The following is a 27,960-nucleotide window of genomic DNA, read 5'->3' on the forward strand; positions in this document are numbered from 1 at the left end:
TATTATTATTCCTTTTAAACATCATTATGATTCTAATAAGTTATTTCTTATTTCTAATAAGCTCATGTCTTAAGCAGAAATACTAATACCCAGGAAATTTTCTGAGGACTGGCTCGCTTATAATGAAGGGAAGTCGCTCCACACTCTAAGGTGTCTTCTCTCATCTTCTTCATGTGAAATCCTGGACACTTGCAGATTCGTGACAATTCAGAGATTATTAATCCAATTGCTTTTAATAAAGACTGTCCTGAAAGATACACATCGTGAAACATTCTAATTGTAAAAGGTTCATAGAGCAAACAATTCTGAAATATCTATTTCCATATGATTTTAACAATTTCACACTTGTGAATTTTTTTTTTTTTTTTTTTTAAGACAGAGGTCTTGCACCTAGTTGCGAGGCTGGAGTGCGTGGCACATAATCTCAGACTCACTGCCAAGCTCCCACCTCCCAGGTTCACACCATTCTCCTGCCCACCTCAGTCTCCCGAGTAGCTGGGACTACAGGTGCCCGCATCACCCCAGCTACTTTTTTTGGTTTTTAGTAGAGACGGGGTTTCACCAGTTAGCCAGGATTGGTCTCTGATTCTCCCTGACCTCGTGATCCTGCCCGCCTTGGTCTCCCAAAATGCTAGATTAATAGGCGTGAGCCACCACCGCACCCGGCCCATACTTGGGAATTTTTACTATAGCTAATTTAAATTTTTTATTTGAATCCTATTTTATATGTGAGGATACTATTTCTTCTTTTCAGCATTAAATTTTCTAGATGAAAAAATACTCATTTCCCCCCAAGATTTTATAAAATAATTTCTGGCACTTCTCTAGGTTTCCTAGCTGTATGTTGTTTTGAGATGACTTGGAGTCAAACTCTCTAGGTTGAATCAACGCTGTCCCCACCACTTACTGTGTCTCTGACCTTAAGTTATTTAACCTCTCAATGTGGGGATGTTCATGGTACATATCTCATAGGGTTTCTGGGTGGATAAAATGTTCTGATACATGCAAAATAGTTAGGATAGTATTTGCCTGGCATATATTAAGCACTCAGTAACTTATAGCCATTCTATTTTATTCCATTCCATATTAATGGTTCAACCTGAAATAGAATTGCCTGCAAACAAATCATGACATCAAGGGTGTTACCTGAAAAAAACGGTGTTTCTTACTTAAATATATTAAGTAAATATAGGGCTGTGTACAAATTTTAAAATTTTGTCTTACTGTGGGACTTTTAGACCTTTTTGTATATAAATATGTATTGTGTATATCCAACATGGCTAACATGCCATGTCTCTCTCTTTTTTAAGAATCACCCACTAACATCTCCAGTGAATCAAATTTTGAAAACCATGGCAGTCACAATAAGACACATGTCTGAAAACCCCAAAGTTGATTTTTTTCATGCTTTCAGTAATTACATTGAAATTGTCCCAAAGGCAGAGAAAAGAAAAAGAAATCAAGTCTCCAAAATTTCTCTATCCTTTAAAAAGAAACTCCACCTTAATTTTTGGTGAGGGGTAAAAGATCTCACTTGAATGGTAGTTACATTTTGTGATGTGAGGGTGTCAGCTTTTTCTCCAAGGATGACCTCTCAAGAAGGGCAGGGTCACTCACTTCTACTACACTTCCCAGCTGTCTCTGTTGGCTTTGCAGATTCCTGTCTTATGACTCTACAGAGAATCCATGATGTAGATGTTCCTGGATTCCAGCAGGCAAATGATACCGGTCAAACATTTAAGGCCGTTAACAAGAAGTTAAATCAGCAACAACACTTATATAGAGGCATTAATTCAGGGTAAATGCAAAATGTGTTGCAGCATCGATTCTGGCATTTTTCTCTGCTCCTAATAGATCTGAGCATTTGATCTATATGTTATACGGACCTAAATGAAGGGAAATAAACATCCGGACAGATTCCCTCTGATCGAGTTTCCTTCTCACCATTTTTCTGCTTTGGTAGTTAACCAAGGCCATGGGCTTCGTTCACCTAGAACCAGCCTAAAATTAAGGATGCTGGCCAGAGTACCAAAGTGTGGTGCTTGTAGCATTTAAGCATACAGATAAATTATTTTTGAAAAATTTCAAACCAGTGTACCATGAGCAGAGTCAGAGCCCCTCTTGAAGGCAGGTTGGTAAATTTCCAGAACCACTTAGCAGTTTTCATAGGTGGCAAGGCATTGTATTGTTGTTTTTATTATTGTTTGGAGCTAACATTTGTTTCCAGGAACTGGGTTAAATGGTTCAAATTCATTATCTCATTTAATCTTCACAGTATTCCTGTGAGGTAGAAAGTATTGTTATCTCCATTTTAGAGACAGCACTTATAGAAGAGGCATCTGGAGCTAAAACAGATTAAATGACCTTTTCCTTTAGGTTCAGAGTAAATGTCATATTGCACCCCAGAATAATTCAGTGCTCACCATAATGATTTACCCTTCTAAAAGGTAATATAATGCAATTTCAGAAATTAATCATTCTAAAAAAATGTGTAAGCATAAGAAAAAAATAGCAAATGTCCTTTTCTAGCATCACACTAGATTTTACAGGTGATTACAAAAATACCCTTTTGAGATTTTCAGCAATGGATTTTCCTTGGATGAGATGGAAGATGCTCTCAGCTGGTGTGACTAAACTGTTTGTGACTTGAGGACATGGGTCATGCCCTCTGTGTGTACCACTCACTATATCCCTCATCATAGTTCCTGCATAAAGCAGAGATTCGGAACGGTTCGTTGAGAACACGGATGACAACCCAACACTGTAACCCAGTAGGTGGTGCCTTGGTGTAACATTGGTAGGTTTTGTTTGCCTTTGTACATTTTTACCATAAAAGAGGTCAACTCGAGTTTCTATCTTGTTGCAAGTTCATTACACAGGTATCCCTTATTCCTTCATTCGACATTGCAAAGAAAACATTTGTAACATGCTTTGAGTCATTGTTAAGAGACATTTCATACAATCAAAAAATAGCATGAATTTATTAAATTCAGTACTTTGGGTGATTGAGAAGAAATCTTTATTGCAATTTGGTGGTGATAGTGGAGAGTCTCTTTCCAAATATAAGACCTAGCATTAAGAAGTATTTCCAAGTCTCCTATTTGAGAAACCTGAAATCTCTAAATTTGAGATAGGTGGAAAAAAATAGGCCATTTTTAAGCAAATGTGTGTTGCTGTTAACCCTTTGGTTTGTACAATACATATTTATTTTTTTTTTAGAATATACTGGAAAGATGAAACCTCTAATAGGTATCTTTCTGGAAAATAGTCTTTATAGCAAGGTTTTCTTTACACAGGGCAACCATGCACATGTGGCTAATGGATCTCCAGACAAAGGCCATTTCTTCCCTAAAACAAAGCCAACAAGGCAATTGAGTCAAATAACTTCAAGCTCCCCAGAAGGGACAGCAGCCATTCTTAAATCCACCATACTTTTGAATAGCTATCACTGGTCATTATCTTCCAAATGGCTTTGTAAGTGTCTGGGCATCATGTGATTGCTTTGAAAATCCTCCATTTTTCAGAATGCTGGGACTGCCACTTAGTTCCTTTCTTCTTTATCTCTTCCTTCCAGTCCCTCTCACTGTTCTGCCCAACACAAAGTTCAAGTCATCTAGAGATGAGTATGGCTTTTGCTTTTGTAGGGACTTTTTCCTGAGTCCCTTCCTAGCAGGGTACATGCAATATAGGCCTGTGAGAATAACTTTCTGCAGTGACACAGAACAGTGAAAACTATAAGTCAATCTATGGTGAGTGCAATCCTACATTAGTTCATGCATTAGAAAGTCATACATCTCTATACCTATATAATCTATTTCACAGTAACAATAAAAACATATTTATCGATTCATCAGAAGATAGATTTGTGTGTCTATCCAAATGTATTACATTGTGATTTTTCTCTTCCTTAAAAAAGATTTCCCTGAAGACAATATTTATGGCAGGGCAGGAATGTATATTACACTTGAATATATGTTCTGACAAAGAAGCACATTGCATTTTGGAATTGGGCTATACTGGACATTCTTCAAAAAATCTTCTAAAGGGAAGTAATATTTCATCTAGTCATTTGTTCAGATTTCCCTACAATTTTTAGCCAGCAGTCCTTCATGGATCAGATATTGCATCAAAAAAGAAGGGGAAAATGTTCTTGCCATGGAGACATTTTCAGATTAAGTTGAAAAGGCCCATAATCCTTACTGAAAATTTTTTTTATCATCATCAGGCTATTTTTGACAGTCAGTAAAATATCAGCTCGTTCTCATTTAACTGACAGATTTCCTCTTTTTGCTTTCTTTCTTGCCTCTCTGTATCTATATCTATTCTCTTTCCAGGGCTCATGGCATATAGTAAGTATTGAAAAAATGAATTTAAGTCTAATTTATACATACTTGTGAAACCTCATTCCTTATGACAAAGACCTTAAGCTTTTCTAAATGCAGAATCAGCCACTGGTTATTTTTAATGGACACGTAGTGGTTGCTATTTTCTGGGGTGCAGGATTCATTAGGGTCATTGCTGGCATCCCAGTGTGCTACTGAAGGCGAGTGTCCAAACTCCAATAATGTTTGGTTTCTCTCGATATTCCAAGGTTATGTATTGAAAGAAGCCATACACATTCCAGTTACCCATCCAGAGAATTCCTGAGAAAAGCAAATTATTCTTAAGATCCCCTGGAATTCTGAATCTCTTGGTGGAGATGTGTGGTAGGGAAAAGGGAAACTTGATCTGGTTTATTCTGAACCCTTTCTTCTCATTTTAACCTTCTACTAAGTCACTTGAAAACTGTTGAGAAGGAGAACATATAGGCATTATGAAAGAAACTATGCTGGTAGCAGAATTCTTCAAGGTCTCAGGATTTGCCCTTTTAAAAACTGTACATAATCTAAAGCATAATAGCCAAAACAATTCAGTATGAATCAGACCTACACATACATAATTGTCCCATTGAGTTTCCCATCTCCACTAAGTCATGGTCACTGTGGGTTATGGCAACTAAAAGCCAATGGAGGTTAACAAAAAGCCCCCCAGGAGAAAATACTCTTTTGTGGTCTTTGGACGAAGGCCTGAGTATCAGCAGGACTGGAGTTCTAAAGATACTGCTATGCCCATTGCATGAGACACATGAACTAATGAACTATAGACAAGTCATCATACCAGTATTTCAGAAAGTGAAACTGATATAAGGACACAGGCCAGACACCAACTCAAACAAACTACGGAAGCAGGGAGAGCAAACTGAAATACAAAGGCATGGCCAGTAGCCAGAGCAGGAGTGCCTCAGAGATTGATGATAGGTAAAGACAGTTTACGTACCAGTTGGTCTAAGGACAGTTCTGCAGGGAGGTAGCCTTTTGAAGGTGATGGCTCAGGTTGGCCTACGTGTTCCTGCCCAGTTTTAAAGGTGTCATAAACCAGTGGGATTGGGTATCTGTCTGGTGTCTGACTTCTTGAATAACTATGTTCCCACTTACATTGGGGTCTTGGCATAATTTGTCTCCTGACAAAGAGAAAATAGAAAATATCCAAATATTGCAGCCTTATAGCATAGATGGGTAAATAAAAGACCTTTCCTTTTAGCATTGATGACAGTAAACACTATTAATAGCTTTCTATTTGCCAGGCATGTGACACATGATGCTGAAATCTTGCAACAACCCAGTTAGAATGACTTACTGAGACTTGAAGTTAAGTCTGCCTAAATGTATACAGCAGGTAATTGCTAATTTGTTCATATTTAAGATCCTTGACCTTTCCACTTTGTTATAATAGTACATATTTATATTTTACTGGAAATGAGTAAGCATGCCTTACCACTTCACACATAGAAAAGCTGACTTCTAAGAAAATCTCTAATAGACGTGGTCGGGAAGCCACAGGACCAAAACAAGAACCCAGAAAAGACAGTACTCACTAGATCCTGCTTGCATTCTACCCTGTGGATTCAATGAGTAAAACTTGGGTACTAAAGTCAAACAGAACTGGATTGGGATCTTAGCACTTACTTGCTGTATGACTTCTCTAGGTTAGTGATCATCTCTAAGTCTTTGATTCTTGTTCTGTAAAATAGGATAATAGGGATAATAATAGTGCTTACTTTAGAAATAGTTGTCAAGATTAAAGTGCTTGGCTCAGTGCTTGACACAGGGTAAACATTCAACCTATAGTCAATCATCTTCGGTACTCTTGTCTCACCAAAGAACCAAGCAGGAGGTGTTGGCCATATGCAACCTTGAAATAAAACATTAGATGTGATAAAATGGACCCCACAGGAAGTATTTGGGGATATTTTAGGCATATTTTCTAGTATACATATGCAATATTAGATAATATTTTCCAAACCAATGCTATTTAACCTCAAATTCAGCACCATGAAAAAACATTGAAAGGTAAAAGAAGAAGTCATTTCACTTCCATAGTTCTCAGAATTACCATGTAGATATCAAAAGGTCTCTTCTAGCTCTGAAAGTCTGTGCTAATTTTGTTAAACCCCTACTATGTGCAAAGTTTGTCACTGGGGCGAATAAGGTTGACGCAATCAGAGAAGCAATATGTAAAAAGACATGCACAATTCTTCTAATTCTTTTTTTTTTTTTTTTTTTTTTTTTTTTGAGATGGAGTCTCACTCTGTCACCCAGGCTGCAGTGCAGTGGCACAATCTCGGCTCACTGCAATCTCCACCTCCTGGGTTCAAGCGATTCTCCTGCCTCAGCCTCCCAAGCAGCTGGGAGTACAAGCGCCCTCCACCATGCCTGGCTAATATTTGTATTTTTGGTACAGACGGGGTTTCACCATATTGCCCAGGCTGGTCTCGATCTCCTGACCTTGTGATCTGCCCTCCTTGGCTTCCCAAAGTGCTGGATTACAGGTGTGAGCCACCGCGCCTGGCTATATACAATTCTTAAAATTAGCTAAAATGATAAACTTACCCTATGGCTTTGTCATAGAAGAGTTTTAAAGACAATAAAAAAAATTGAACTTCTGAGAAGAATGGTAATATTATAAATATGCTGTAGCCTCTAAATAAGAATAGTGATATTTAAAGGAATATAAATTAAAGAGAACACTAAAGGGAAAAGAGAGATGGATTTTACCCTCTGGATCTGACTTTGGTTTTAAATTGCATAGGCAAGTGATTGGTTAGAGAGATTTATTTCAAGCTTTAGTAATGTATTAGCAGTGTCACAGAACAAGGGATATGGTTAAAAGAAAGAAGGTGAGAAATACGAACAAACAAGATAGTGTCTTGTAATCTGATTTATTTAAATTTAGACTATATTGCTGTTGCATTAATCTTTGTATAAATCATAGTTCTAAGCACATTAAGCTTATCTTGCAGTCAGTTTTTCATTTTGCAAACCTTAACTAATGTTTATTATTATAAGCTGTGAACTTTTTTTAATCATTGAGAAGGACCTTCTCAAGTGAAATTTAGGTTCCAAATGGTCAAAGTAACCAATGGGTAGGGAAAAAAAAATCTGCTTAAACTCTCAGTTCATAGTTATATGTAAACATCTTGAAGACAATAGTAAAGGAAAGATAAAGAAATCAGGTGGATGGAGAAGATACACTAGAGGAGTGAGATCCTCACATGAGCAGTGTTTTCTAATGCGTTTTTCTTGAATGATGGCATCTTGGAATTCCTATCAAGTATGGAATAGTTTACCTCTGACTAGCACTGCCCTACAAAACATTGTCAGTTTATTCTAGGACTGCAATGTTCAGAATGCAGATATGAGCAATTCAATCCAGATGAGACAATCCTATACATGTAATAATAGAAATAACTATTTGAAACTTGAAAATCAGAAGTGTTTTAACTTTCTTCAAACACTTAGACTATAACAAAATTTTCAGTCTAATGTAATTAGTGCAAATTTCAGAGGATATGCTTATATCAAGAATATTCCTGTGGGAGAAATAGAAACTTCTAAGGAGAGGTTTCTAGGATTCTTAGACAACCAAAATTTCGTTTGACTCAGACCCTGATATTACATATTCCCAGGATTCCTCTCACTTATGCTATTTTCAGTGATTGCTCAGGTTATTTCGAATGATGGCATACATATATCTTCTCTGGCATGCAAAAATGCCAGAACCTTATTTTTCCTCCCTCTGTTCCCAGAAAGAACTAAGAACGGCCTAGCCTTGAGCTAAATTGTACAGCTGACTGTTTGTTTTGGGAACTTCCATATGAACATATTTGGTGTTGCACTGATGCATCCCATGAACAGAATTGTCTGACTGGAAGAACAATTCTGCTTCTGGAAATTTCTAACACATGAGAAGATAGCTGGAGGGTATGTTTGTCTGGGTAGTTTGGAGGCTGGCTGGTGATATAAAGGAAAGTAAGAAAAAGGCAAAGATATCCTTCAGAGGACTCCCCCAAAAGAAAGCAGCAGCTATGAAGTTTTATTCCTGAAGTAGGACAGGCAGTGAGACCCAAGAGATCTCAGTGTCTCTCTCTGTGTTGGATGTAATTGCTTTTCATTGTCAATACTGAAAGAAGGCACACAAGAGACAAAGGAAATGTTTGTGTATAAACCTGGCTTTGGTTTTTCAGAGACAGTCTTCTTATACCTTCAGATCTCCTAGATGAGCTGGGCCTTACAGAAAACACAAGTCTTGAGCTCTGTTTGTTTATAGTTTTCAAATTCTTAGCTTCTGCCTGTAAGATATCTCATGTGATTAACTGATTTTTCTAATTTAAGGGAGTTTTTTTTCTGTGAAGGAAGAGGCTATAAAATCATATTTTTATCTTATTTTCTTTTTTCTTTTCCAACATTTCTGCTCTTTTTTCCACATTCCTTGTCACTGTCAAAACTGGTAATTAATCAAGAGTCGGTCATGGATGGTTCCTTTTCCCTCCCCTTCTTATCCTTCCTTTTCCTGCCTGAGTGATGAAGAATGATGTCCTTGTCCTGTACCCCTGGCTTTTTCTCCTAGGACCATTCAAGCCAGACCCCATGACAAGATGCTCCCAGTGAGGGGAGAGCACTGGGAATGACAAATGTGACTCCGGGAACCCGGGCATCAAGGGGTGGACTTCCTGATCTCTACCACTTGCCATCATCTGTCTCTCCATGTCAGGAGGACTTTGGGAAAAGCAGAAACAAAAGAGAAAGGAAAAGTTCTCATCCCTGCATTTTAGCATCATGAGAAGCCTGGAGGTACCTTTGCAATAGCACTAAAAAGTGATGAGTCTTGAGTCTTTCCCAAGGTTTTGATACCCACCAGTCCATGAGTATACATGCAGGCATACTTTTACTCTCTACTTTCTCCAGCTTAACTTTTCCAAGTGTCTGGAAGAAAAATAAGAGCAAACATCTTTTGTAAAATTGGACATATCTCTTCTTTCATTATATGATTGGTTTATGCCTCTGAACAACTTAAGACTCAGTCTTTACTCTTATTTAACTGAGGAGATTAGGGGAAATACTTCCTCACCCACCATAGAGTCTGAAATTCTGCTGTTAGAGACTCATGTATTTGGGTGAAAATGTTGCATCTCCAAGAAGACCCATGAAAACAGAAGTGATTCTAGGTAGAATGAAGATACAATATAAGCTAATCAATGACACCCTCCTATAAATTCCTTTAGCAGATCTATTTACTGTGGAGATCCCTAGTGGACAGCATGGCCTTAAGGAATTGGGAAATAAAATAGTTAACTTGAGATAGGTTGGAAGAGAAAATAATTCCTGAGAAAGGAACACAATACTGCCTGAAAATAGTACTAATGTATTTTACAGATTAGTTTTGCTGGTTCCTGGACCAAATGACTAGATGGGAATTCTTATTCTCAGATTTGCTTCATAACCACTTAAGAAAAATGCCAGATTGACATTCTCAAGTTACAATCTAAAATCCCAGGGTGGGAGCACACTAGTCAGGGGTGAGATTAAATGAGGCAAAAGTGACTGCATCGCACTTCACTGTCTATAGAGGCTATTGACAGATTTATGCAGGCTGAGTTAAGTGAATGACTTGATAGCCTGGATCACATCTATCTGCGTTTTTCACAGCCATCATGTCTTAGTTTGTTTTATGCTGCTATAACATAATGCCCCAGACTGGGCAATTCATAATGAACAGGAATTTATTTGGCTTACAGTTCTGGAGGCTGGGAAGTCTTAGCGCATGACACTGACATTGGCATGGGCCTTTGTGCTGCATGATCCAATGGTGAAAATTATCACATGGCAAGAGAGCATGGGAGAGAGCCAAACTCAATTTTATAACCAACTCACTCCTGTGATAATGACACTGATCCATTCATGAGAACAGAGCCCTCATGACCTCATCACCTCTTTAAGGTCCCATTGTTCAACACTGTTGCATTGGGGATTAACTTTCCAACACATGAACTCAGGGGGACACATTTAAACCATACCAAACACCCACTCTATAGAATGTTGCCCTTAATATGCTGTGATGTATCTGTATGTATATATATTTTTCCTTTTCAGTGCATTTTAGTATATTAGTTGGCTCTCATTTGCTTACTTAAACTGTTATATGAAAAAAAAAAAAGAAATATGCTGCAAAGATACAGAGGTATATTGTGAAGCTCAAATTAGATCAGGAATGTTATTAATTTAATTAGTTATCCGTGCAGTATGCTGCATAACAAAAAAACACAATATCTCCAGCAACACAGGACAATAAACACGTATTTCTTATGGAGCTGTGGGTTGCTTGAGGGTCAGCTATTGCAGCTTGAGATTGGCTAAATGGCTCCACTAATCTCAGCTGGGCTCACTCAAGGGTCTGGGGGTCAGTTGAGGTTCAGGTTATATAGGCTTTGCTCAGCTGGGTTAGGTCAGCTGTATTATACATCCCTTATCCTATTTCTAGGTCCAGCCTGCTAGCTTGGGCATATTATTTTCTGTTTTTACAGGTTAATTTTGGCTGCTTACTGGACCAAATGTCTCTATGGAAATTCTTCTCAGGTTTGCCTTATATCCACTTAAGAAAAATGCCATATTGACATCCTCAAGTCCCAGTCTAAAAACCTGGGTAGGTGCATGCTTGTCAGGGGATGAGGTCAAATTAGGCAAACGTGACTTCATAGCCCTGCTGTAACCAGCTGGAAAATAAGAGAATGAACAACAGACAAAAATAGTCTTGTACCACATTAATGACATTCTGATTATTTGAATTAGTTAATTTTGCTAGGAGTAGAGGTAATAAGAGTGTAGTTCTCAGTTGCTGCTTACCCAGAACAAGATTCTTAGTAAATTTGAACTAGATTCTTAGTAGGAAGACTTTTGGGTGGCTTATCTATAGTTTTTCTTCTGTTTTTCTTTTCTTACTGTATCTGTAATTTTTTTACTTGTTTAAATTCCATGACTTACTGGAAATCTCAAAGAATGTTTGAATGAACTCTGATTATCCATTCATTTTGTTGTCACTAACTCTACTGTCAAAAACCCAAGCCAGGCATCAGCTGGGTTTGGTGTCCTTAACCATGTTTGAAGGCTGCTGACTGATCAGGGCAGTGGTTGCTGAAGGTTGGGGTGGCAAACAACAAAGAAGTTTGCCACGTGGATTTTGACTTCCTTTCATGAAATACTTCTTTATAGCATGCGACGCTATTTGATAGTATTTTACCCACTGTAGGACAGCTTTCAAAATTGTAGTCAATCCTTTCAAACCCTGCCGTTGCTTTTTCAACTAAGTTTATGTAATATTCTAAATCATTTGTTGTGATTTCAGCAATGTTCACAACATCTTCACCAGGAGTAGATTCCATCTCAAGAAACTACTCTTTCCTCATCTGTAAGAAGCAGCTCCACATCTGTTTCAGTTTTATCATGAGATTGCAGTAATTCAGTCCCATCTTCAGGTTCCATTTCTGATTCCACTCTGCCACACATTTCTCTGTGAGTCTGTTAAAATATGGATAATCCAAATAACTTCTTTCTAATGTGATTTATATGAAATGGAAGCATGTTCTCTTTCCCCCTTATGTGCTCTTGTTTTGAATTGCAAATATTCAGTTTTGCATATATTTAAAAGTTATTTTGACAGTATGTAATGTAGATTTAAAACATTCTGAAGTTGGCTGTTTTCCCTTGATCAATTCTTTTTTTAGAAGAAACATTGTAAATAAACCAACAAGTGTCAGAGCATACAGTATAGTGAACAGCCAAGGACAATCTGTTATGATATTCCGTGTATTAAAACCAGTTTGTTTATACCACTAGGAGGATTTCATTTTTTAGTATTTGGATTTGATGGATTTAGTGAGAGTGATATAATTTGCTTCATTAGACAGGTATGCCACAGCTGAACGATGTGCATTACTCTTAATGCTAAAGGGAGATAAATGTAATGATAGAAAAAGTTGAGGGAACCAACGAGGCAATATTCCTAGAATAAGCAGATGAAAATTTAACTATGATGCACAGAAGTTAAATGTCAGTAATTTCATTCAACTAGGTCAATGGAATGGGGGCAAGAACTTGCTTCATTGTAGAAGTGAAGCTGTTAGCTGTTTTACTTAGAAACCTTGAATCTGACCAATCATCTCCAGAGAACACTTGATATGAGCTATACGTTTCTTGACTGATATTCCAAAATGGGGATTGAACTGTGAGAAAGAGTACAAGTAATTTCTGAGTTATCAAACTTAGAAAAAGCAAAACTGACCGACCACGGTGACTCACGCCTGTAATCGAGCACTTTGTAAGGCCGAGGCAGGCGGATCACGAGGTCAGGAAATGGGGACCATCCTGGCTAACACTGTGAAACCCTGTCTCTACTAAAATTACAAAAAATTATCTGGGCTTGGTGACATGCACCTGTAGTCCCAGCTACTCTGGAGGCTGAGGCAGGAGAATCGCTTGAACCCGGGAGGCAGAGGTTGCAGTGAGCCGAGATCGCACCACTGCACTTCAACCTGAGCGACAGTGAGACTGCATCTAAAACAAAACAAAACAAAAAAACAAACAAAAAAAAAACAACAACAAAAAAAAAACAAGCAAAAACTTGGGACTTTTTTCTTTCCCTTCTTATTTTCACCTTTCTTTGTCTTCCTTCTCTTTCTGTTTCTTCTTTCTTGTCTCTCTATTTTTACCCTATTCATTTTGTCTCGTGCCTTTCCATTTTTTATATCAGGAATTAAATACCCTCTAGAGTGAAATGATGAATAAAATCTACTAGTCCCATGAGAAGGACAAAATTTAATGTGTTGGCTTTTGTTTGTGATTTCCTGATGACAGCAAAAGAAGTCACACTCAGGATCAAAGATGAGAAAAAACAAACTACAATGTTCACTAACGTAATTTTTAAGGAAGAAGATATAAAGATTACCAGAGTTCACACTTTAAAATTGTTTGCAATCAGTTGAAAGTCGACAAAAGTTATATGTTGAAAAACATGTGAGAAAAAAGCAAGTGACCATTTAAGGTGATGTGTTAAGAGAAAATCAACTGATAGAGGTAGAAATGTGGATGAGGAAGACAACCACTATTCACTGGGGTAGTCAAAGGAAAGTTGACCTGGAACTGGATTTTGGGCAACACTGAATAAGATTCAAACAGGCAAACCATGACTGGGGCCCAGCTTGAGCAAAGATCAGAAGCAGCACTATTCCAGATATGTGAGAATATAAATTTGGCTCAAGTAGAAAGATGTCAAATGGCAGATAACTGTGGAAAAATAATTTGGGGAAAATTTATAAAAGGCCCGGAATGCTGAGGTAGAACCTTGGGTTCTATTCAGTACATATTTTGAGAACCACTGACGGTCACTATGGAGATGTGTGCAATATAATAGAACAAGAATTGAGAGGTCATTGGCTGGGGGAGTTTCCTAGACCCAGAGAAGGGTAAGAAGGGAGACATTTTGAAGGCTGGTACATAAAGAGAATGAAGGTATCAATGAGACATATTTTAAAATCCAAGAGAAGGAGAGGAAACCTTTAGTTTTGAAGGTGAGAGTTTTGAGGTTTGGATGACTATGAAATAGTTGCATGAGAATACCCATTTATCAGTGGGAAAATCCTGAACTAGAGTTTGAGAGAGTCTGCTAAGCTAAAGTTGTGGATTTGCGAGTTAGTCTCCCGAAGAGGATGGTTGAATTCATAAATATGGACAATACCCCACAAAAAAGAAGTTTGCTTAGAGGGTTTGGCATATTCATAATGAGAGCATAACAGGGAAGCAAGGAAACACTGAAGAGAGGAGGGGTGGTCAGAAGAACTGTAGAAGTGGGGCAATATGTGGAATAACAGGGAAGCAAGGAAACACTGAAGAGAGGAGGGGTGGTCAGAAGAACTGTAGAAGTGGGGCAATATGTGGAATAGCGAGGGTCTCAGCACAGACAGAGGACCTGGGCCTTGAAGGCCAGCTGGGTCATCTGGAGATGAAGATGGAAGGAAATGGGGATCACTGGGGATGAAGAAGAAAAGGAGTACTAAACGTCTCTTAGAGTCATCATTTTGTCCATAGAAACACATCGCTGGGAAGGAATGAGTTAGATTTTTCTTATTCTTCCTTCATTAATAAAAATAGGAAAACAGGTGGTGAAACAAATTGGAAAACAATGTACATACAACTAATACTCTTGAAGAAAGAGATTTCACACTGTCTCCTGCTAACCTGTTCTGATATTCAATGGCACTTGTTACCCAGGAGTTCCTTTTTAAATCATTATCTGAAATCCCCATTGCTCTCCTGTGAGCTGTTTTTTTGTTTTGTTTAGTTTTGTTTTGTTTTGGCTTTCCTCTGTGTATCCTCAGGGGACAGAAAGAACATATGGCAACTATCTCTCAAGTAATAATCCTTCAATTTTGGAAATACGTATTATACAAAATTTTTCCTCTCTAGCCTTTTATTCTTCAGGCTAAATAATACTAAGAAGTTTGGGCTTTCTTTACGGTCATTTCTTCCCAGGACAATGACGCAGACTGAGTCAAATTCAGCTCCTGGGAGTTGGCTAAAATTTATATTGAAGTCACTGCTTTGAGTCAGTGAGCAGTATTGATGCCAAGTTTGCCTATTTAGGAAAACAATTCAAGAATGGAATGATCATGACCCTTTTGGAAACAACTATGTGCATCATTTGTATCCTGAGAGCACTTATCAAAACTAATAGGTGAATAATAAATATTTCCAAAGAAGAAAACTGATGGATAAAGTGGTGAAACTGTAGCATTTATCTCTTATTGCCAATGCCTGGCACATACCAACTCAATTCATATTTGCATGAATTTATGAAAGCAAGGATGAAAAAGTATGTGCTAAGATATAAACTTAGCAATATTATTTTTTAAATGTTGTTAAAACTCAAGGCCTTTTGGGCCACGCTGTTGGGCTGTTTCTTAAGGATATGATATTTTATTTATTTTAGTATATTCAGAAACACCTAGTGGTAATTAAAAGCTCTGAGATTGGCAGGATTTGGCCTTTTAGTGAATGGTGCCTCCACTTTCTCTAGAATTTATTCTATCATTTTTTATGACAGTCTTAATAAAGATGATTGAAAGACTCTGGGAATTAATTCATCAACCAGTATTTGTTGCAGGCCAACTAACAGTTTGGCACTGTGTTCCAAGGGGAAGTTAAGTAAGCAAAAAATAACAAACTATTAAAGTTGATAAAGCTACTAATTTAAGCCAAAATAGTAATTCTCTTGACAACGTAAGAGTGAATGTTTACATAGCATTGACCTTTTGCCAGACACTGTTCAAGCACTTTCTACATCACTACATATTTCTTTTAATATTTACAACAACTCATTAAACAGGTACTATTCTTAACCTTATTTTACAGGTGAGGAAGCACATGAGAATTGGCTACAGTCATACAGTTAGTAAGCCCATAGAGTTAGGGTTAAACCTGGGTCCAAATCCTGTATGCTTAACCATTACTCCATGAGAGAGGTCTTCCAGGCTTCCCTTGAATAATCTGAGGAATGAAGTGTGCATTATTTTTTTTTTTTTTCCCCCTCAATCAATCGAGGTTTATTGAGCTAGAGCTTGAGGGTGTGCCCAAGATACACATGAGTCACAAAAATTCTCTGTGGCTTGTGTTCTCCCTGAAGAGGTTTTCAGGAGGCTCAGTTTTATACATTTCCTTAGGGGGAAAAAGGTGTGTAGGAAGAGTTGGGGGGTAGGCAGAAGAATGATTGCTCTCAGACTGTCTTTGTTCCATACCTGAGAAAATAAGGATTCTTAGTGTGAAGTCTAATAGACATGTACCTGTTTTGTGGGAGAATATACATCTTTTTTAAGGTATTAAGATTATTTTTTTCCATAAGTTATTGGGGGTACAGGTGGCATTTGGTTACATGACTAAGTTCTTTAGTGGTGTTTTGTGAGATTTTGGTGCACCAATTCCCCGAGCAGTATACACTGTACCATATTTGTAGTCTTTTATCCCTCGCCCTCCTCCGACTCTTCCCCCAAAGTCCCCAAAGCCCCTTGTATCACTCTAATACCTTAGCGTCCTCATAGCTTAGTTCTCACATATCAGTGAGAACATACAATGTTTGTTTTTCCATTCCTAAGTTACATCATTTAGAATAATTGTCTCCAATCTCATCCCAGTCACTGCAAGTGCAGTTCATTCATTCCATATGTATGTATATATCACAGTTTCTTTATCCACTCATTGATTAATGGGCATTTGGGTTGATTCCATGATTTTTGCAATTGTGAACTGTGCTGCTATAAACATGCGTGTGCAAGAATCTTTTTCGTATGATGACTGTTTTGCTCTGGGTAGATACCCAGTAGTGGCACTGCTGGATCAAAATGTTGTTCTACTTTTAATTCTTTAAGGAATCTCTACCACCAGCAGTGTAGAACTGTCCTGTGTTCACCGCATCCATGCCAACATCTACTGTTTTTTGATTTTTTGATTATGGCAATTCTGGTGTCCATTATCTTTTACTAGAAAACTCCTGGTGAAAGGAAATCTTTCTTCCCATACCTTTCCTTTATTGGTCTAATTTCATTGCCTGGAGGAAGACGGAGATTATTTTCTACAGAGCAGACTCCGGATCTGAAGACAGCCTTCAAACTCCTCCAGAAATTGTTTCTTCAGGATTAATACTCTTTCCTTCAATTGCTACGTATGACATTTTTCATTTATTTTATTTAGCTTTGCAAAACTTGCCGTTCAAAAAACGGTATTAGATAGTTCGCGTAGACATACACAACAGACAAGCAAGATAATATATATACCTCCAGGTTTTGTGGCATCAATAGATTTGATAAACATACCTTTTGTGTCTTCATTAGAGCAATAGATAAATGAATTAAGGCTGTGCAGAGTATAAATCCCTGCAGCATGCCCCTACGTATGCCCCATCTAGAATTTCTCAAATATACAGGCCACATCTTTCTGTCCTAGTCACAATGTTAATTGTCAATTAGCATGTTTATGTCAAGATTTCCTATGATAGCATTTTTCTCTGGGATCTAATAACCCAGTAACCTTGGATGCCAGCCTTATATAGTGATATGGAGGTAGATTTCTGATTCAAAATGTGTGCTAAAGCTTTGTAATAATAGACAACTCAATTTCTGAGCTTCAGTCTCCTTGTCTAGCAGAGATAACAACAGGTACCATGCACCTTCTTAAGGCTAGTTGTGAGGACTAAATATGATATACATGTAAAATTCTTAGCAGATAGTAGGTGCTTAATTATAATTGTAGATATTTGTCAAGAATGACTCATTTGACCAGTGGAGTGCTGGCAAATGTTTACTTAATAATTAATTGGCTTTCTGAGAGAAAAAGCTCTAGTTTGGAGCATTTGATGATTTCTCTGGTTAAACACTCCCACCAAAACTTTTGAGCTACCACCATGGCATCATGGAAGGCAGAGTTCGGTAGCAATATATCCAATCAAATGGCTCTTGGGAGCCAGTGCCAGCCAGTGCCAACATCCCCCTATGTGTGACCCATGCTACACTCGTACTCCCACTCACAAGTAAGATTGCAGCTTTAATATGTGAGTAGAAAGAAACAAAGAAAAAAGATTTCCATTACAAAGAGCTCCCATCAGGTGCTGATGGTGCTTGAAAAAGAGATGGTTATTTTAATTACACTTGTAATTGTGAAGCTTCTTTTGCTTGCTCTGGTATGTGGAAGTGCCAGCTATTCTTTCCAAATGTGCTTGGTTTTGTCTTTCCTTACCACTCTCTCCCTCACCCTCCCTCTTCCAACAAAGGCTTCGTATGGCAACAGTTACCAGGCAAAGTAAGGGATTTTATGAAAAATTCCAAGATTTGAGTAGAAAAATGAACACCAAAATACCCATTTTATTAGTATAGGTAGCATTCAGTTAAGGGTTGGGTATAAAAAGAAACATTTGCCTGCCCAAAGAAAGCAGCATCAGAATCTTGGCATAAGAGAAATGGCCTTGTTTAGTGTTTGGGTGTTTACATATTCCTTGTGAGGGTGATTGTCTGAATATGCTCATTTTCATGTTTTAAGTCATCATCAATTAAACATTTGTAGGAGTATTTCTTGTGGGCTGCCTCCAGTGACTGTCCGTGAAACCAAGCAGCTGTTGGGTAGATATGGAAGAAAAACACCCTGAATGTTGCACTCCTAATTGCTTCTCCTGGCACAGGTAGAGGTACTTATGCACAGGGAAGGAAATGAAGGGCATGCATCCAGGTTCCTTTCTAGCGGTCTCCTTAGAAATCACTGCTTTTTGGACAGTCCTGAAAGCATGACACAGCTGAGACTTGGTATATATACACACACAGCATCATATTTGATTTTGTTGGTCGTTTTCTTCTGGCAACCCTTTGGCAGGTGGTATCACATTCTTCTCTCTAAAGAGCATTACCAACTGAGATTTCCCTTTGTGCTTACTAAAATTTCGGGATTGTAGATTGTGTCAGCAATGATTCCTTTTATGTTTCAAAGGCTGGAAAATTTTTCTTCCTTGACACTTCACTGTCATTGATTTGGGGAAGTCGTGCGAGCCAAGTGGACATTGGACAAGGAATTAAAATTTATAATTGCCACAAATAGTAACTTTTCCTTAGCTGCTGCTTCGTACTTGAAAATGGAATGCCCTGTAGCTTGGGAACCGAATTTTATGGTGGCTCTGCTTTTGTGATGCTTCATTCAATCCGTTTTTTTTTTTTTTTTTTTTTTTTTTTTTTTTTTTTTTTTTTTTTTTTTTTGTGAGACAGAGTCTGGCTCATTCCGCAGCTGGAGTGCAGTGGCCGGATCTCAGGCTCGACGCTGCAAAGCTCCGCGTCCGGGTTCACACCATTCTCCGTGCTCGAGCCTCCCGATAGCTGGGACTACAGGGCACCTGCCACTCGCCCGCTAGTTTTTTGTATTCTGGTTTCACCGTATTAGCCAGGGTGGTCTCGATCTCCTGACCTTGTGATCCGCCCATCTCGGCCTCCCAAAGTGCTGGGATTACAGGCTTGAGCCACCGCGCCTGGCCCCATTCAATCCGTTTAACAGTTAGTTGTATTTTTCAATTCTAATTAACATTGGTGATGTTAATATATATCTTAAAACTATAATTTGGAGCTAAGAAGCCTTACAATAGATACACCAGCAAAAATGACTAGAGGTCTACAAGAGTGCATCATAAGTAGAGCAATTTAGATGGACTTCCTTCTGAACTGCTGCCTAAAAAGTTTGTTATTCAATCTTATCACCATAGTTCAGCAAAAAGTTAATGAAAATAGGGCAGTATAATTTTGATGTAAAACATCAAGTACCTGATAATTATCATCACCATCCATCTTTATCCACCATCATCCATCACCATTATTATTATATTTTTATTGCTTGGATTAATTCAGTCCTAATAGAGCATAATGGTATGGAAATTATTTAATTACATTATAAGTACAAACTCTATCGAGTCAGAAATCATTTAGTCCTATGACAGAAATCCAGTAATACCACCTCCCAGTAGGATGAACTATATATGCCTTTAAGATATATAACTTATACATGCAGAGGGATATGTAGATTGTCTGACAACTGACTTTTCTTCTCTTTCTCCATGTTGCTAGACTTAATTCTGCCTCTGTTTCAAGGAACTTCAAACACAGTGTTTAAAAGTATCACTTAGGCTCTTCCTGAATATACAAATTTTGGTACCTCATCGTTGTAGGTCTCTGATAAGGCTCTTGGAATCCCTATTTTTGACAAGCATGCCAGATGCTTCTAATAACTTGTCTGGAAGAACATGCATGGAGGAACACGCCATTCTGCCCTCATAAAAGGCATTCATTTTTCTGTCTGTTTTTGTTACATCACTGCCCAAATGGAATGTGACTATCAATACATAATAATTTCAGTTACTAATATATAAACTATTAGAGTTAATTTGTATCAAGTTATACTCATCATTAGTAATTAATAATAATGATGATGAATGATAGCAGATGTATATATGGTGCCTACCATGCCAGACACTCTTAAAGTATTTGCACGTATTAATCCTTACAAGGGCCTTCTGAGGCAGGTAATATCATATCCCCATTCTCTAGAGGAGAAAACTCAGCTGAAGGAGACTGGTCACTGAATCACAAAAGGAAGAGAGCAGGCTGTAGAATCAGATGGCATGGGCTCTAGGTCTGCCTGTGCCACTTACTGGCTGTGTGTCAATGACAAGCGTCCTTCATCTCTTCTGGACTGTAAAGAAAAACTGGGGATACAACTACTATTAACTCCAGAGAGGGGTGGTGAGAATTCCATGAGCTGAAGTATGCAAGTGTTTAAAGCCTAGCCAGGAGAGTAGGCATGCTCTAGAAATGTTAACTGTTATCACCTTCTCTTGTGACAGCCCTGCCTTTCCAACACCTTTTCTAATGAGTTATTGTCAGTAACATCCCAGTGCTGCTTTCTGAACTGTGACTATCTTTAGCTAGTAAGGAGTGTTTGGTGTCTCTTTTTTAAAAATTTTCTTTTCTTTTTGAATGTTGAAGAACGTTCAATTTTCAATTAATCTTAATAAGCACACATACAAATATTAGGCCTAATTAATAACCTTATTATCTCATTAGAAAGGCAGAACACAATGCACATAACCAGGAAACTAATGTACAAGTCTTAGTATTCATTACTACTATGAAATTCATTCACATATTTAGTAGAAAAGAAAAAAACAAAAAAAAACAAAACAAAACATTGAGCTCCTTTTCCTACCAGATCAAGTTATAGATGTTAGCCTGTTCATAAACTTTCCCACATCCAGCGGGGATGTCTCCCAACACACCATCCCTCCCCAGCTGCTTCCTGGCCCTCTTGCCTCTGAGGGAGGCTCACAAACCCTCTGAGTTTTGAAAGTGTTTTCACCTGCTAGCATCAATGAGCAATCCTCTGCAAGTCCCCTCCCCATATTCATTTCTGTCAGTTCCTTGGGTTTTGGTTCTCAGTACCTAAGTGTCATTAGCTTCACCTAGGATTGTTTAAATAAATGCAGATTCCTGAGTACTAAATTCAGATTCAGTAGGTCTGCAATGGAGCTCAGGAATCTGAGAACCCCCACCCCACCCCAAGTGAAGATGACATAGCCAGTCCTCCAACTTGTCTTCAAAAAATACTAGCTTCAATTGTAGAGAAAACCAAAAGTGCACGTGAATGGAAATCTGGGATATAATAAGACAAAAAGACTAAAGTAGGAATAGCAAACATTTCAAAGGAAAATGAGGCTGCCCCTTCTAAGGATTTCATATTAACAACTGGTGCAAGGAAAGGGAATTTGCAGCAGAGTTCAGAATAGGGGCAGTGAGAAAGCAGAGTTGAATCTGAGAACAAGAATAAGGAAACCACTCTGAAGATGAGCAAGTGGCATAAGGGAAATTGCCACTGGAATGTACCCTGTCTACTTCCCTACCTCCTCTCTTTACTTCTTTGACCCATTCTTTCTGCTACAACCCACCACTAAAGATCCTGCTTAGAATGAACCAAGGTCCCAGGGGATTGTTACATATGCATAAGAGTTGTTCTTGGAAGCCTCTGAGTTTGTTGATACAGGGGATCCCTATGGCTCCTTGATGATAATTCAATTGTGAAGGTATAGTACTGAGAAGCTGGTCTAAAGTTTTTATGGGATATATATTTTAAATTTTATTTAACAAATATATAAAAAGCACTGTTCTATGTGTTTTAAAAATACTAACACATTGAATCTTCTTAACTTCTTTGTGGAGTAGGTAATGTTATTATTCCAGTATTACAGATGAGGAAACTAAGAAGTTAAGTAACTTGCCCAAAGGGTATAAAGAGGAAGGGACAAGGTGATTGTTCCATACCTTATAGGAACCAGATTATCGTATTTGTAGAAAGAAAGACTACATTTTGAGTCTATCCCAAAGGGTGTTATTTGAAGTAATTAGACTGTGTATCTCTGAAAGAATTGGAACCCACAACTCAAAACAGTTTAAACTGTTCTGGAGGCAAAGCTAACTCTCTGGGGGTTTCTTTCTTCTGATGATAAATTTTGGCGTCACTTAATCCAGGACAGTTCCTACATTTATGGAAATGAGCATATGAGATAGGATTAAAGAATGGGAATTCATTCATTAGGCTGTATGCCATCGTGGTTCATTTTTTTCTAAAGCTGAGCCAAGAACAGCTGTACCTCAATTTTTTATTTTCTTGGCCAAAAGGGCACAAATAACATCTCACACTAAGAACATTAAAATATTTACCAAAGATCTTCTGGCCAAGAATATTTCTTCATTGCAATGTCTCTGACTATCTTCCTGAATCACTTAATATTCATCTAAACTTTTATTTCCTATGACTAAGTAACAGTAATATTAATAGCAACTGACATTCAGTGAGTTCTTATTCTGTGTTGTTTCAGGTGTTTTACCTGTATTCTATTATATGAAATAGCACAACTTACTCTGATTAACTCAATTTTATTGGATATAACAGTTATTTTTCAATTTCTATTATGACAAAAAAAGTTTTATCAATCATATCTATAGCTAAACTATGTAAAAATGTTTGTAATTATATCCTTATAATCAATTTTCAGAAGCAGAATTGCCAGTATAAGAGTATACTTTAAGAAAAAAATTTAGCACATTTTACCAGTTTTCCTGCCAAGAATGTTATACCAACCTATATTCCCACCAACAATATAGCAAGACTTTTGTGAAAAGTTTTTTTGTTTTTTTGTTTGTTTGTTTTTGAGATGGAGTCTTGCTCTGTCGCCCAGGCTGGAGTGCAGTGGCACAATCTTGGCTCACTGCAACCTCCACCTCTTGGGTTCAAACGATTCTTCTGCTTCAGCCTCCTGAGTAGCTGGGACTACAGGCATGTGCCACCACACCTGGTTAATTTTTTGTTTTTAATAGAGATGGGGTTTCACCATGTTAGCCAGAATGGTCTCAATCTCCTGACCTTGTGATCCGCCTGCCTCAGCCTCCCAAAGTGCTGAGATTACAGGCATCAGCCACCGCGCCTGGTGTGAAAAGTTTTTAAAGTAATGATCTGCTAGTTAGCAACCTCTGAGTTTTTTAAGGTGTTGTCTAGCAGTCTTTATAAAAAACAAACAAACAAACAAACAAAAAAACCGAGGTCCAATCACCTGTTTCCTTACAAGAGGGAATCAAGGGTATATTTCAGTCTGTCTATAATGCACTGCTATGTAATTACTAGGGAAACTTCTCCAAAAGTCACAATGGGTAAAGTGTTATAAATTCTCTGAGCCATAAGTAAAGTTTCTAGTGTTTGAGAGAATCTCATTCCGTGTCGTCATTGAGATCATTAAAGTCGCAGTTCCCATGTTACCTTTAGAGAGAAGTTTTCCTACTATCTTATCTAAAATAGTCTTCCTGAGGTCTATTCCATTACTCTGTCTTGTTTTCGTAGCACTTACTAATTATCTTTGTTTATTGCTTTATTGCTTGTCTCCCCATTATAATATATGCTTCTGGGAGTCAAGAGCTCTGTCTTATACCAGCCATTTTACCCCAAGACCTAAAACAGTGCTTGGCACATGGAAGATGTCTATATATGGTGAATCTGTGAATGAGTGATGAATGAATAAATACTAGTCCTCTTAAATCCCAAAGTCCTCTGTTTGCTATTTATGTACAGCTGTTAGTCTGTAGTACAACACTGTTAAGGGACAAAATCTGCATACAGGGCAAAGAAATATTTGTAACTCTAAGGTACTCAACTTTGTAGATGAGGATAAGCGAGGAAAAACCAATTGTTAGAGTATCAATGGCATTTGCCCTTTGGTTACAAGCATAAGTGAATTGCCCGTTGATTTTGAGTTGCTATTTAATGGTGTTGGACAGTTACAGATAAGTTTGTTAGAACTTTTCTCTTTGTTTCCTTAAGGGTTTTGCCCTTGGGTAACCATCTTAATCAATTTCTTCAGTCCCTGTCTTCCATGGATAAAGTCTTAGCAGAGCTATTAAAGATCCTAATGTCAACTTCTCTTAAGATTATATTGTCCAATAATGGGTGTTCTGAGAGATATTTTGAGATCAAGTGCTAAAGATTTACAATACACACTTTAACTGGGAGAATATGCTTGTTTCACTAGGACAGATATGTTTCTCTATGGTATCCCCAGCACTTACAGTAACTGGCACGTAGGAAGCATTAAGAAAATGTTGAATAAATGAACAAGATAATCAAATTCTGTCTTGTCAAGGAACCCATTTGGGATCTATTACACGTTCTGGGTAATTCCTCTGAGCATCAGTGAGAATCTGTGCAATGAACACTCTAGCTTATATCTAATTTGAACTACTGAGTGTGGGCAGTAGAAATTATTTCAGTAGAAACTTAGCTGGCTTGAATTTATGAGATGTTATTTATTAGTGTCATTAAGAAAAATGTCTACCAACTTCTTTAGGAAGCTCATGTCTTCAAAAAGTTTATTTGAGATTTCACATAGAGTTCCTTGGTTATAATAAAGATTCCTGACTTCTGCATGTTTCCTACTTATACAACAATGATTATTGGATCTAAGTTACTTTGTCATTTGCTAATTCATTTATTTTAGATTGCTCAGCTAGTACAAAACAATAGAGACACTTTGATGCTGTAAATTCTCTTTGTAGTATCTGGTGGGATTGTGTTATTCTTTGGTGGACTGGTAATCCCTATACAGCTTAGAGAAACACAGGGCTCTTTAAACAATCCTTTTTTTCTTTTCTGTTTTAAGTTTAATCACTTGGTTATTTTTGCCACCTGCTCTCATTGCCTTCTTACCCAAATCTAAAATTCCTATAGTAAAATAAATAGAAAATGTGGTCTCTACTCTCCTTCAAAATAATATTTTCATTTCTTTGGACAAGTATGTTAATTTCTTCATATGCAGTTGTCAGTGGTACAGGTTTCGGAACCAAATAGCCTAAATTTGTGTCCGGCCCCCACTACGTGCTATTACGGACTTTGGGCAAACTAGTTAACCTTTTTGTGCCTCAGTTTTCTCATCTTTAAAATGAGGCTATTAAGAGTACTTCTCTATATTGTCATTGTGAATTATGAATTATGAATCAATACATAAAATGAACTTAGAAGAATGACTGGCACATCGCAAGTGCTCAATGTTAAATTGTTTTTATTGGGAAGAAATGAAAATACTTCCTTGTTTAATGTTGGAGAAAAGAATCACTAACCCATCGCATCTCTAAGATGATGATGAGAATTGCAGTTGCCATTTATTACATGCCTACTGTGTGCTAGGCACTGAACTCAATGCTTTGTCCACCTTATGTAAGTGAAATCTCACAACACAGTGAAGTAGTATTATTATTTCATGTTATCAATGAGGAAACAGGAGACCCCAAAGATTGAGTTCTTTCTCTAGGGTTAAACATCTTGCAAGTGATGGAGTTCAGAAGTAAATCCAGTTGCATCTGATTTTAAATCCTGTCCTCTTAATTGTTACGTCACCTCTACAGTCTTCAATAATTGAGACTTAATCTTCTTTGATTACTAACATCCAGTAGCTATTCCAAGGGAATTCAAAACTCTTGTCTTCATGAATTTCAAAAGCAACCCAAGTCCTGAAAACAAAATTTTTGTGGTCTATCAGTGTAATCCAAAACAAGATAAACACCTTTTAAAGGTATTTGCAGATAATACTCCCCTACCCTCACTGTTACAGTAACAGTGTAATTTTCCCTGATATTGCTCTGAACATTAAGGAATTAAAACACTTGAGGTTGGACTTGTCAAGAGACCTATTTTTGTTTTGTTATGTTGTAATAGCTGTTTTTTATGATATTTTTCTTTTTCCTTCATTCTACTTTTTCTTTGTCCAATCTTGGCTTCAAGGGCAACTTCCTGTGCATGTTCAGGAATCTGTGGCAAAGGGAACAAGTATGATAATTTGTCTGCTACCATTTGGATGTTAGTATTGTCTCAGCAGCCAGGAAAACAGACAGAGCCCCTGTGAGCATCATTGCGTTTGGGCTGCGGCTTTAGTTGCCAAAGTGTAGATTTTACTGTTGGCTTTCCACCACCTGCTATGGGTAATAACCATCGAAAGGACAAATCCCTTTGTCTGTGATTTTTCTTTCTAGGCTTCTTTGAAGAAAGATTGTGAAATGATTTATTCCTCTGTACATATGAAGCTACAGTATATTCTCCGGTGCATAGTTTTGGCCTCTGATACTCTGTGTTCTTAGGTTAATCCATTAACTTGCCTGGGGGAAAAGGGACAGGAAAGATGGATGAAGGTGTTATGAAAACAGAGATGAGAAGGATCTTAAAAAATCCCAACCACTGCGTCTTCTTCCCTGTTCCCATCTGCTCCTGAGAAGTCCTTTAGAGGAAGCCAGTCCTGTTAATACCTATACTTTATACCTGTTGTTTTAAATGAGGCAGTTCTTCCTCACTATATGGATATAATAAACAGTTAAGTTGTCTTCCTATATGCCTCTCAAAAGGAGACAAACACATAAACTATACACAAATGGTTTTGTGCTCAAATGAGTGTTGGAAATGCTGGATAAAACAAAGGTAGATAGGTCTTTTCATTGCAGGCCTTCTCAGAGCCTTAAAAAAATCCTCACTCACATTTTGAATCTCTAGGAGAGACGTATAGTATACAACATTGTCCAAATTTATTTGACCTTGGAATGCTTTTTGTTTTAGAAGCAGTTGAGGGACAAAAGTTCTGTAGAACACACTTCAGAGAGTATTGGGCTAGATTACTTTCATTGCATTTTTGCAATTTGGTTTATAAACTTACCTTGGAGTTTGGGCAAATTGACTAGTTAGTTCAGATAAAATATTTTTTTTCAGGTTGCAAGTGTGTTTTTACAGTAGCTAGCAGAAGTTGTAGTTCTGAAAAGATACTATAAGAATATTATCTTGTGATTATTTTCTTCCCCACCTCCACTTTTCTCGTCTTTAGAAAAATTAAAGTATACCTAAGAAGAGGAAACCAAAGTGAGTGGTAAAGGTGTATGCCTCTATAGATGGACAGGTATGTTATTTACGTTGTATCCAAGTAATGTCTAAGTGGGCCTTATTGATGAGATCCTAATAAACTATAAAAAAATGAATGTACCCCAGATTTCTCTTTGTGTACACTTTGAAAGTGTTTTTCCATTTCTATTAACAAGTTTAATTTGTCATGCTCATGAAATCAACATAAATTTATGGAGGCAGAACATAATACAGTAAAAAGACAATGTGATCCTTTTCATATGGCATTTTTAATACATCGTATCACAAATTACTTCAAAGAAACAATTAAAAGAACAAGGAAGAACTTAGGAGATTCTTAAAATAGTATGTAGCACATTTTAGAACTCACGTAACAGAGCTTCCCTGATGGACCCAAGTCCTGTCTTCTCTCACTCTTTCAAAATGTCAGCACCAGTTCCAGAAGGAGAGACTGACCCTTGTGATGGCCATAATGTAAAGTGTTCACACGACCAGGTAGCATTTCCATTCTTGGAAAGCTACGTTACTTGGTTCTAAGAGATCAGTCCTACAGACGTGTTTTTAGTCCCTTCAAAGTCAA

At 37.6% G+C, this 27,960-nt stretch overlaps 1 long non-coding RNA gene across 3 annotated transcripts; it reads right to left on the bottom strand.

Annotated features, from left to right (window-relative positions):
- Positions 1 to 74: 74 nt before the first annotated feature.
- LOC108534991 (uncharacterized) lies at positions 75 to 27,960 on the bottom strand. 3 transcript variants are annotated; one of them, XR_001887092.1, is made up of 6 exons: positions 27,751 to 27,960; positions 9,235 to 9,302; positions 6,006 to 6,059; positions 5,317 to 5,500; positions 1,550 to 1,701; positions 75 to 247 (listed from the first exon to the last, which is right to left on the bottom strand). It is a non-coding gene; the product is annotated as an uncharacterized LOC108534991 (long non-coding RNA). The 3 variants fall into 3 exon arrangements; XR_001887091.1 differs by lacking the exon at positions 6,006 to 6,059 and adding an exon at positions 6,098 to 6,231; XR_001887094.1 differs by lacking the exon at positions 9,235 to 9,302.

Source organism: Rhinopithecus bieti, unplaced genomic scaffold, assembly GCF_001698545.2.
Source record: "Rhinopithecus bieti isolate Rb0 unplaced genomic scaffold, ASM169854v2 scaffold_11380, whole genome shotgun sequence".
Lineage (NCBI taxonomy): Eukaryota > Metazoa > Chordata > Mammalia > Primates > Cercopithecidae > Rhinopithecus > Rhinopithecus bieti.